Below are 11,852 nucleotides of genomic sequence, written 5' to 3' on the forward strand. Positions count from 1 at the left end.
AACCCTATGGATCGCAATGGATGGTCCAATCTCGTTGTGCATGGGGCCTCCATGAGTCAGGGGCTGACTCGACGATGGCTAATAGTAACAACAAATTCGAAGAAAGTGTTTTGTTGTTGCTTGCTTTCTTGTTTATTTTCGATGAAGGATACTCTTAATCTCACTTCTGGCGCCAGGGAGTCGGTCCAAGAAAAGATTTTAAAGATGTGTTAGGAGAGGGTAGGAAAAAATGATGACATATTGTCCTGCCTCGGTGAGGGGCACAGAACCAAGGGGATGGGCATTGTCAGGAAAGAAGGTGAGGCCAAGCCAAGAACAATTACACTCAGAGGTGCAGGTAGAAATAGCATCTGTGCTCTCTATGACAGTTTAGGCATCTGTTGAGACAAGGAGCTGGGGAAAAGCGGGGATGTAGAAAAGACTGATGAAGGTTTAGCAACTTGGATGAATGCATGGGGAAAGGAACCAGTTATGGTTAAGCAGAAGAATTGCCAACAGCCTTGAGGGCACAGCTGAAATCTGGGATCATACACTTGCAATAGGAGTCCCTAGGTGGTACAAACAGTTAACATGCTGGGCTGATTGTTGATAGATTGGAGGTTTGAGTCCATCTAGATGTGCCTCAGAAGAAAGGCCTGGTGATCTAATTCCAGAAAAATCAGCCACTGAAAACCCTATGGAGCAGTTCTACTCTGACATACATGGGGTTGCCATGAGTCAGAATTGACTCAATGGCAACTGGTAAACACTTGCAATGGAGTGAGACAGCAGGATAATTTCCTGTAAAAATCTGAGAGGGAAAATCCTAGAGAAAGAGACACTAACAAGAGAAGACAGAGAGAGGAAACTTGATGGAGCCAGGTCAAGCTGCAGACGGGAGGAGATGGAATCAGTGGTAAATTACAGTAAGTAAAAAGATGGAACCCAATGTTGGGGTAGATGGTGGTCTTGGAGAACTGCATGAATATTATTTTCTCTGAATAACAGCGAGGGAGGATTTCCAGCAAATCTTGTCTCTCCGATGGTTAATATATTGGGATTTAATTGTGCCAAGTCCGATTAAAAATGGCAAATAAGAAGTACATTTTCAGGAATTATTTTAGTAAATATTAAAAGAAAATAGAAAAGAAGCGTGCAAATAAACCTTTGTGCTAAATTTTGTAAATACATTCCTAATGTAGACAACACTTGGAAAATAATCCAACTCAGGGAAGACAAACAGATTTAAACTACAAGCCAACTCAGCCTGCTTGAAGCATGGTGTTAAAAATTCTGAGGATCAATGTGAGAGTGCTGAGGTCAACCTGTGATGTCTGCCACAGTCACACAAGAGGTATATATGCCACCTACTTGTCATTCGTGAAGTGTAGATAGAATATAGAAGTTTTGTGTTTTATTCTCAGGTATACCACCAAGGTAAGGTCCTTGTGTGGTGCAAACGGTTTGCGCTTGATTACCGACCTGAAGGTTGGTGTTTCAAACCCACCCAGTAACACCGTAGAAAAAAGCCTTGGCGATCTGCTTCCAAAAAGATTACAGCCAAGAAAATCTTACGGAGCACAGTTCTACTCTGTACGTAACACATGGGGTTGTCATGAGTCAGGATTGACTCGATGGCAAAGGGTTTGGTCTTTGGTTTTATCACCAAGGTAGTATAAAATTTTGTGCAAATTTTTTATCAGAATGTTCAGTAATGGTAGCCAGGCACCATCCAGTTCTTCTGGTCTCATAGCAAAGACTCCATAAAAGAATCCTAATCAAAAGGTGGAAAATGCAGCACAGCATTTCACATTCTCATGGACTCCAGGCTTTCTGGAGGCATGGAGGCTGGATGAATCCCTGAACTGTTGCCCTGAGATAATCTTTAAAACTTAAATCAAAAATATCCCCTGAAGTCTTCTTAAATCCAGACAATGATTTCGTCTCGCTAGTAAAAATGCCGACCTTGAGCATTATGCTCTTTTAAGAACTATCTATATGGGATCAAATGGATGGCAGCAACTCAAAAGATTAGATAGGAATCTTAGGGGGCAGTGATTTTATGTTCATAGAGGAGGAACAACTCAGAAAAGGAGGGTGAGAATGGTTGCCCAACTTGAAAAATGAAATCAATGTCACTGAATAGTACATGTAGAAACTGTTGAATTGGTGTATGTTTTGCTGTGTATATTCTCAACAACAACAAAATAAATAAAATTTTTAAAAAAATTTGTGAAAATTGATTAAGCAATGTCTTAGTCATCTAGTGCTGCTGTAACAGAAATACCACAATCAGATGGCTTTAACAAAGAGATATTTATTCTCTCACAGTCTAATTGGCTAGAAGTCCTAATTCAGGGTGCCAGCTCCAGGGGAAGGCTTTCTCTCTCTGTTAGTTCAGTGGGAAGGTTCTTGTCATCAATCTTCCCAGGTCGAGGAGCTTATCAGTGCAGGGACCCTGGGTCCAAGGGATGGGCTATTCTCCTGGCTCTTATTTCTTGGTGGTATGAGGTTCCGGGATCTCTGCTTAGCTTCTCTCTTTTATATCTCAAAAAAGTTTGACTTAAGACAAAACTTAAGCTTGTAGATTGAGTCCTGCCTCATTAACATAACTGCCTCTAATCCGGCCTCATTAAGCATAGGAAAATCACACCAAATGACAAAATGGTAGACAATCATATAATGCTGGGAATTGTGGCCTAGCCAAGTTAACACACAGTTTTGGGGGCCACAATTCAATTCATAACAATTGGTTATTATTAGTTTTACCTGTCAATGAAATATTATATTTAGGTACATCCTTATAGATTTCGGAAACCCTGGTCATGTACTGGTTAAGTGCCAAAAAGCAAGCAGTTTGAATCCACCAGGCGCTCCTTGGAAACCATACAGGGGAATTCTACTCTGTCCTGTAGGGTCACTATGAGTTGGAATCGACTTGAAGGCAATGGGTTTGGTTTTTGTTTTTATAGAATTTCAGATATTTTTAATTTGTAAAATTGTTTGAGCTCTTGGAATAGAAGATGATACAAAATTACAAATTATAACACTGTGAGCAATATATTTGGTCAAATGAGTGTTTATCTTTGATCTGAACTAAATTACTAGTGGGAGGAATGTTTCATTTGAATGAACTATGTCCATGGAAACCTGATCCTAAGATCTTTCAACTGCCGAATGCTTTAAAGACCCTTGCACTGTAATAGGCTGAGAAAAATAAAGAGGAATGTAATGGCTATTTGATATTAACGGGGAAAAGAAGAGAATTAATGTTTACTGAGGCTTGTTTTAGGTTCTTTATATGTGTTCTCATTAAGTCCTCAAGGCAACCCTGTATGCTGAGGAGCTGGGGCTATGATTTGCTCAGGGGCAAACAGCCCAGGAGGGGCAAATGTGGAAAGCGAATCTAGGTCTCACTGACTTCAAGTCTACGTTCTTTCCATCACCAGGGAAGAAGAGGCGAGTTACCACCTCTGCACAGGAATAACTTATTTAAACTAAAAACAAATGTGGAAACTGTTCATTATGTTCATAAAAACACACAAACTTGTTGCCGTCAAATCAATGTCGACTTATGGTGACCCTATAGGACAGAGTAGAACTGCCCCAGTCGGGTTTCCAAGGAATGGCTAGTGAATTCAAACTGCTGACCTTTTAGTTAGCAGCCATAGGTCTTAACCACTGTGCCACCAGGGCTTCATGTTCATAATACACAGAAGAAATTATGACCAATATACTGCTAGAAGGAATCCCTGGGTGGCACAAATGGTTACGTGCTTGGCCGCTAACCAAAAGGTTGGTGGATTGAGTCCACACAAAGGTGTCTCAGAAGAAAGGCTTGGTGATCTACTTTCAAAAGATCACAGCCATTGAAAATCCTATGGAGTGCAGTTTTACTCTGAAATACACACAGCCACCATGAGTTGGAACAGACTCGATGGCAACTAGTTTTACTGGTGTCCTGCTGGAGTTGTATGTCTTAACGACTGGTCCTATTTTTTTTATCAGCAGGAAGAGAAGTTTTAAAAATGTATCTTATCCAGGTTTCCTTTAAAAATAGATAAGGAAGGAAAGATTGTACAAGTGAATATTATCAATTGATATGGAACTTCCATGTGTGTAAACTTGGGTCGAGTGACCCTTTGATAACAGTAATCTACTCCTATTTGGCTCCTCTTGTGCTACTAGAGCTTAGACTTGAATTCGTCTTGTCTTATAACTTCTTGGTTAAAATTCGAGGTCACTACAAGAAAGTCTGGTGGCCCAACAGTTAAGAGCTCTGCTGCTAACCAGTAGGTTGGCAGTTTGAATCCACCAATCGCTCCTTTGAAACCCTATGGGGCAGTTCTACTTTGTCTTATAGGGTTGCTATGAGTTGGAATCAAGTCAATGGCAACAGGTTTGGATTTTTTGGTTTATAAGAAAGCCAGGGCCACGTTAGCTAGCTGAACATTATAGAGTCAGTGCTGAAGTAATGGACAAAAGTTGCAAGTAAAGCTGATCCTCTGAAAATCCAAAGGCAATGCTAGCTTATAACCGTGCAGAGGGTGTTTCTAAGGTTTAAATATAAACAGTTTTTCTAACTCAAAACAAATCTAACATATTAAGAAGGCCTCAATTATGTTGAGAGTTTTGCACTGAGTTTGTTTTAAAATGTATTTCAAAAAACTGTTGGTCCAAATTTTCCCATCAACTTACACATGATGAGAATCTGTCTCTTTATATTTAGCTGCAGGCCACCTAACAAGTTCTTAGGCAGAGCACATTATTTTGCTGGTACAAGAAGAATAAATACTGTATTTGGAAAGTTCCAGTGTTCTCCTTTAAAATATCGCTGTTTCCATAGCAATAACATAATGTACTAAAGAGGGGAATAGTGTTTCTTTAGAAATCACGTGTATGGATACATGTTCACATGAAGGGATTTGAAGTATCTCACCTGCTTGTGGTCCAAAAATGGCACATCAGTAGTAATGAAATCAATCATTGTCCTATGAAATGGAACTTGGCCAGTATATTACTGCCTAGTTACACGTCAGCCTTCTGCTGGTAGCCATATATATACAGTACTCTCTTAGACTCTCTGTTCTTAGAGAGTGAAGACTAGATCTATAGTCATTCATTAATTCATTTAGTCAACCAATACTTATTAAGCACCAATTATATGTGAGTCCTGAAGGAGCCGTGATGGTGCAGTGGTTAAGCGCTTGGCTGCTAACCCAAGGTCGGTGGTTCCAACCAACCAGCTGCTCCCTGGGAGAAAGATGTGGCAGTCTGCTTCGGTAAAGATTACAGCCTTGGAAACCCTATGGGGCAGTTCTACTCTGTCCTACAGGGTCATTGTGAGTCGGAATTGACTCGATGGCAATGGGTTTACTCTGGTTTATATGTTAGTCCCTGGGTTGCGCAAGCTGTTAATGTGCGTGGCTGCTAATCGAAAGGTTGGAGTTTCAAGTCCACCCAGAGGTGCCTCAAGAAAGGCTTGGAGATCTTCTTTGAAAAAATCAGCCATTGAAAACTCTATGGAGTACAGTTCTACTCTGACACACGTGGGGCCACCGTGGGTCGGAATGGACTCAGTGGTAACTGATTACATGCTAGGCACTGGTCTAAGCACTGGGGGCCTCAGTGACATTATGGAGCTTCCATTCTAATGAGGAAATCAATCTCTTTGAGCAATAAGGGATGTCATATCATGTGAGAACACGCATACAAAAATGTTTCTTAATGGTGTTAGTGGTGTTTCAAATACTTGGCAATTCCCCACATCAAAAAGTAACATTACAAAGGTATGGAACAAGGGCAAAGGAGGGGGCTAGGGACAATTGTACCTGATACAGTGATTTCTAGGTGGCTTCCCAGGGAGTCCACTGGGGTAGATCTAGAAAGAGTTTCACTGCGTTAAGGGCAGCAAAATGTGTTTTAGCGGGTGTTAGACAATTAAGGCATTACAAATAAATATAAAGACTTGGGGAAGGATTTCTGTGAGAGTGAACTATCTTCTAGAAGATGGAGTGTATCTCTTTGGATGTGATTATGATCTTTAAAATGCATATGTTAGGTTGGAAGATCCTTTTAGAGTACCTAACCAGTTGTCAAGTTGATTCTGACTCATGGCAACCCCATGTGTGTCAGAGTAGAACTGTACTCCACAGGATTTTCAATGACTGATATTTTGGAAGTGAATCACCAGGACTTTCTTCCAAGGAGCCTCTGGGTGAACTTGAACCTCTAACCTTTCAGTTAACAGTTGAGCACATTAACTGTTTGCAATACCCAGCTACCTCCATTTTATTCTGACTTGGAGTTGGGTTTCCTTGCACATGATCCACCAAATTTGTTTTGTGTGCTGATTTGGCCCCGAGAAGCCCCACCTTGCTCTGCACCCCCAGCTCTGACCGAAACTCCCAGAGCCTTTCCCTATTGGCAGCTCTTCTAGGGGGAGTAGACGGGTGGCCGGAATGTCACTGAAGAGGTCGCCTCTCTGGTTAACAAATGGCCTTCTGGCATCTCGCAAGGGGATGCAGGTCACAGATGTCTCCATGTTGGGTCCTTCACTATTCATAGAGAGGACAGTAAAAGGATTGGAGTGTCGCCACCCCCTCCCTGAGGCTATGCATCTTTGTCTCCTACACAAGGCTTCGCTTGTGCTTTCAATAGCACAACCTTGAAACCCTTCATGCCCTAAGAAGTCCATCTATCTGACATGTGCTAGGTCCTTCTCTGTGAAGATGCCTCCCTGGTGCCCTGGTCATAAAGGAAACTGCAACCTCTTGACTCTCCCAGACTTTGAAACATTTGGCTGACTGTCCACATTGACCCAAAGAGCTCTTGGTTGCAGACACCTCCCGGGCAGCAACGGGAACAGAAAGCTTCATGGGCCAGACATGGGGTCACAGAGTCAGGAAGGTTCTGAGGGTGGCCACCCTTTCTTCAGAATCAGACAGGTTGCCCAGATCCCCGAGACACCTTCCATGCTTTCCTAGGCCCTGCTAATTAATTAGTAAAGCGGCAAGGTCCCCCGAAGAATGCCAAAATGTAAACACATATTTTCAAGTAAAAGATTTCAAAGTTTTGTTTTTTCCCCCAGCACAGGCAGAAGGCTTGGGGGGAGAGGAGCTTGGTGGGGCAGGGTAGGGTGCGGAGGAGGGGAGAGGAAAAAATCTAACTCTATCAAGGAGGTGAATTTTTGGTTGCCCACCACCCAGTTCTTTTAACCACTGTGATTCTGCCCAGATGTTCTTTCTTAAGTGCAAAGGCATCATTTTCTTGCCAAGAAATGGAATGATTGATCAAACCTTCTTTAAATCATTTCACCTTATCCATTCCCATCTGAAGGAGCAGCTATTGCATTAATATTACTATTCGTATTGCCTCCCTTGAGAGGGAATGCCCCCTGAGCTCCCCAGTTACTGCCAACGCTACGGGGGTCTGAAGGTAGAGGAGGAAGCTCCCCGTGCAGCGGCTGCGGTTGTTTTATTGGCAACAGCTGGTGGCAGTCCCTTGCCCTTTTTTTAATGCTATGCTTGTCAGATCCAGCTTCTTGAGGCTGGACGGCAAAGGGTAAGACAAGAACACGGCATATTTCAGCTTTTGCATGCAGAAAAGGGGATTTATGCTAAAGAAGGCGTGGGCAACATTTGGAAGCTGATTAAGAAACTTTACAAAAGATTTGCTATAAATATTGGGTAGGTAAGATTTGGGCAATTCAACAAACATATTGAGTAACGAAGACCACCTGTAGAATTTAAAAGACTATTTTTTCTTCTCGTTGGTCCAAGATACTTTAATAGGAATAAAAATGTGGGCTGCACATGTCTTACTTTTATCCTTATTGTAACTTCAAGTATGTTTATAATCAAGGGGGGAGTTTGCAACACCGGGGCTCCTTCTAACTATGCTGGAAACCGTTGACCATCAAAAAGAAATCTGTGCCATTTGCCCACCAGAGAAATAAATCTTCCTTTACTCGCTTTTGCCCTGGATTGTATCTGAGAAGCCAAAGTGGACACTTTCATCTTATTTCATGTTTGGAATTCCAGGGGTTCTCAGGTATATTAAATTCACATATGGAATTTATATTGGACAGAAACTTTTGGCTGGTTAAACATGTGCCCTTTGTAATTGTAGCGATTTCATTTTCATTTATTTTTCCTGATCCGATCAAGTTTGAATCTCATTTACGGAGCATATACCATACTGTCAGAATTATACATCCTTTCCAATTTCATAAAATACCAATTACATAGCATGCAAATAAGAAAAACATATGAATTTGCATATAAAAACATGCTATAAGTATTAGAAGAAAAAAGGCATAGTTAGGACATGTATTGCTTGCTCAACTCCACAAATCATGACTTCTGGGAAGGAAATGGTTAACCTAATCCAAAATATGGATCCAGGATGTGCCTGCCTCTTGGGAATGATGCCAAATGAGAAGAAATTTTGCCCTCTCTACTTCTTTCATGTGTAACAAATTGAAGACGTGTATTTCTTCCCTATGGAACAAACAGTCCTAAAAATAAAATAAAAAAATTAAATATAACAGCAACATTTATAGGACTAATGCATAACACCTCTAAGGAATCTTAAAAACAGCAGCAGCGAAAACAACGACAACAGTGAAATGCGGGCTCCCTCTCTAGATAGTGCTGTTTTGTGGAGTGTGTTTTCCCTGCTCTTCTTTTGAAAGTCACACTACAGGGAAGTGCACTGCAAAGGAAGCAGATAATCGTGCTGTTGGCTGCCATGATCTTTCCATATGATATTTCACTGGGTGCGGACCTAGAGCGTTCATTTGTTCTTTATAACTCACAAAATGCAATATTTCAGGAGGAAGAAAGCACTAGGTCTCAAAAATGGAGTCCTTGGGTGGTGCAAACGATGAAGTGTGTGGCCACTAACCAACTAACCCAGAAGTGCCTCAGAGGAAAGACCTGGTGATCTGCTTCTGAAAGTTCACAGCCATGAAAACTCAGTGGAGCATAGTTCTACTCTGAAACACACGGGGTCTCCAGAGTTGGAATCAGCTCGACAGCAACTGGTGATTTCTGGTGGTGTGGTAAGCAGAATAATGCCTCCTCAAAGACATCCATATCCTAATCCCCAGAACCCATGAATGTGTTACCTTATATGGAAAATGGGACTTTCAAGATGTGATTAAACTAAGAACTTTTAGATGGGGAAATTATCCTGGATTACCTCGGGCCCAATGTAATCAGCAAACCAGTACCCATTGCTGTGTAGTTGACTCTGACTCATGGCGACCTCATACATGTCAGAGTAGAACTGTGCTTCATATGGTTTTCAGTGGCTGATTTTTCAGAAGTAGATTGCCAGGCCTTTCTTCTGAGGTGCCTCTGGGTGAACTCGAACCTCCAATCTTTCTGTTAGCAGCCAAACATGTTAACTGTTTGCAATGTAATCACAAGGTCCTTAAAAGTAGAAGAGGGAAGCAAAAGAAAAAATCCAGAGGGGAGTGTGATTACGAAACAGCCAGAGTTGTGCAGCGTGAAGAAGACTCGACTGGCTGTTGCTGGATGTGAAAATGCAAAGAAGGAGTCATAAACCAAGGAGTGCAGGTGGCCTCCAGAAACAGGAAAAGGCCAGGAAAGAAATTCTCCCCCAGAGCCACCAGAAAGGAATGCAGTGCTGCTGACCGCTTGGTTTTAGCCCAGTGAGACCTGTGCCAGACTTCTGTCCTACAGAATGGCAAGATAATAAATTTGTGTCGTTTGAAGTCACCAAGTTTGTGGTAATTTGCAACCGCAGCAAAAGCAAGCCAATACACTTGTGATCCATGTTACAGTTTCTGAGGTTTCTTTGTGGAATTAATGACTCAGCCTCCAGAAGACTCTGTACCAGGAAAACGCACCAAGACTCAAATCCAGACAGAGAAGAAAACAGACATGGATGGATGAAGATGCAGCCTAAGTGAGAAAGTATAACAAACCATTTACCATTTCAGTTACAGTTTCTGACGATCCCTCAGAGGAAGCTGCGATTTTAGTTTCAAGAAATGGTACATCTTGGGTTGATGTTGCTGAAATTTAGCTCTATTTGGAATTTAAAGAGAATTACAATATGCTTTCATGTTAATGATTTAACAAGTAGTGATAAAAAATTTGAGTTTCAATGCCTCCATTTTTGGCTAACGTATTTCTTCATCCCACAACCAGCTAAATAGACAACAGAAAAATCAATATCTTTCATGTGATTCAAGGACCATCTTTTAAATCTGTGGGAGAAGTCTTGATCAAACAGTGTCTTTGTGTTTCCTTCTCTTTCATCAGGGAAGTTAGAGGTGGAAAAGACACACTAGATCATAAATTAATGATCCCCTGTTAACGCAGATGTCCCTGCTAATTAATAAAGGGAAGTAAAATGAGAGGCCTACACATATCTAAACACCTTTCAGCCTGGGAGAAAGATTAAAAAGTTATTTCCTCACACCTAGACAGAAGTTGTTCATGTTTTACACAAAGAGTGGGTTTCTAAAATCCTGACCTAAATCTTAATCCCAGTGGTTCTTTTTGAGCAGGTTTTCTCCCCAGTTAAGGGGCAGGCAGAATTGAGCAGCCTCAAAGCGGGCAGACAAAATTCCCATGATGCTCTGGTACTAGACAGAATCCCTAAATGTAGCCAGTCGCAGGCCACCTCATCTTTTCCCCCACCTCTTTACCAATTACTCTAATTACCTTCTAGTGGATTCCACGTGCTCTGTGCATTGTGAGCTGCAGGCCTCAGAAAAGATGGGCTTCCTGAACAAGGGTATAGTTCTACAAAATGTTACACTCTGAAATTGAAGCTAATAAGAATCAACATAAATGCAAATGATTAGCGCTCAGTGGGAAACTTTCTTATGAAGAATCCACCTAAGAGATAATTTATAAGAATATTCCTGATAATATTAGGAGACTTATAAACATCAGAAAAACTTCCCCCAAATAAAGGCTCTCATTCAAAATATAAATATTGAGTCCTACTTTGTAAAATAGAAACTTTAATAAATCTGTCTTGAGAAAGTGTAAAAATTAGTTCTGGGAGATGGATAAGGAAAAATGGATATTTTTATCACAGTACTTGTCATATTGTATTCAGAAGACTTTAATCATTTTGAGGTCATAATTACCATTGAGAAACCAATAAAATCTATGGAACTCTTTTTCCACAGAATGTACAAAGACTGATATACACAAAATTTTGCCTAAAATTAATCTTGCTACATTAGAAATTTATTTTCTCCACATTGAAGAATTATTAAAAATATTTACAGAGAATTGTATTTCCTTGTCTCTCATTTTTCTTGTAAAAATGAATGGCTCATTCATTATAACAGAAACAAATGCAAATTTTGCAAATAAAAAAATAGTAAAATTCAATTCTGATCAAATATAAATTTCAGTGAGAAACATATCTTGCTTAGCTTGACTGAAATGAGGATTACTGTGTGGGCTTTAGAAACACAGTTGACTCCAACTTTTCAATTTGATGGTGATAAATACTGCAAATCTTGAGTCAAGAAGGTAACAAATGGAATCAGAGCTTCAATAACTTGCTTTTCTAGGCTTATTTCTAGGAAAGTTAGAGTTTTCTAGCATTCTGTGAGTTGGATTCACATTTCACCACTTCCTCTATCCTCAAGCCAATGAGAAATCTTTGGGAAAATCTGAATCATTGATTCTTTCTATGTCTGTAAGAAAAGACTTATGAATATATGTTTCAATTTTAAGTTTGACTAGAAGCAATCTTCAAAAGACCTCTGTTGAGTTTCAAGGTGTCCATGAGTATGAATTATTTATTGCTATGTAACAAATTACCCCAAAGCTTAGAGAGTTAAAACAATAATATCTATTATCTTATATAATTTT

The sequence above is a fragment of the Trichechus manatus genome, unplaced genomic scaffold (assembly GCF_000243295.1).
Source record: "Trichechus manatus latirostris isolate Lorelei unplaced genomic scaffold, TriManLat1.0 scaffold00039, whole genome shotgun sequence".
Classification (NCBI taxonomy): Eukaryota; Metazoa; Chordata; class Mammalia; order Sirenia; family Trichechidae; genus Trichechus; species Trichechus manatus.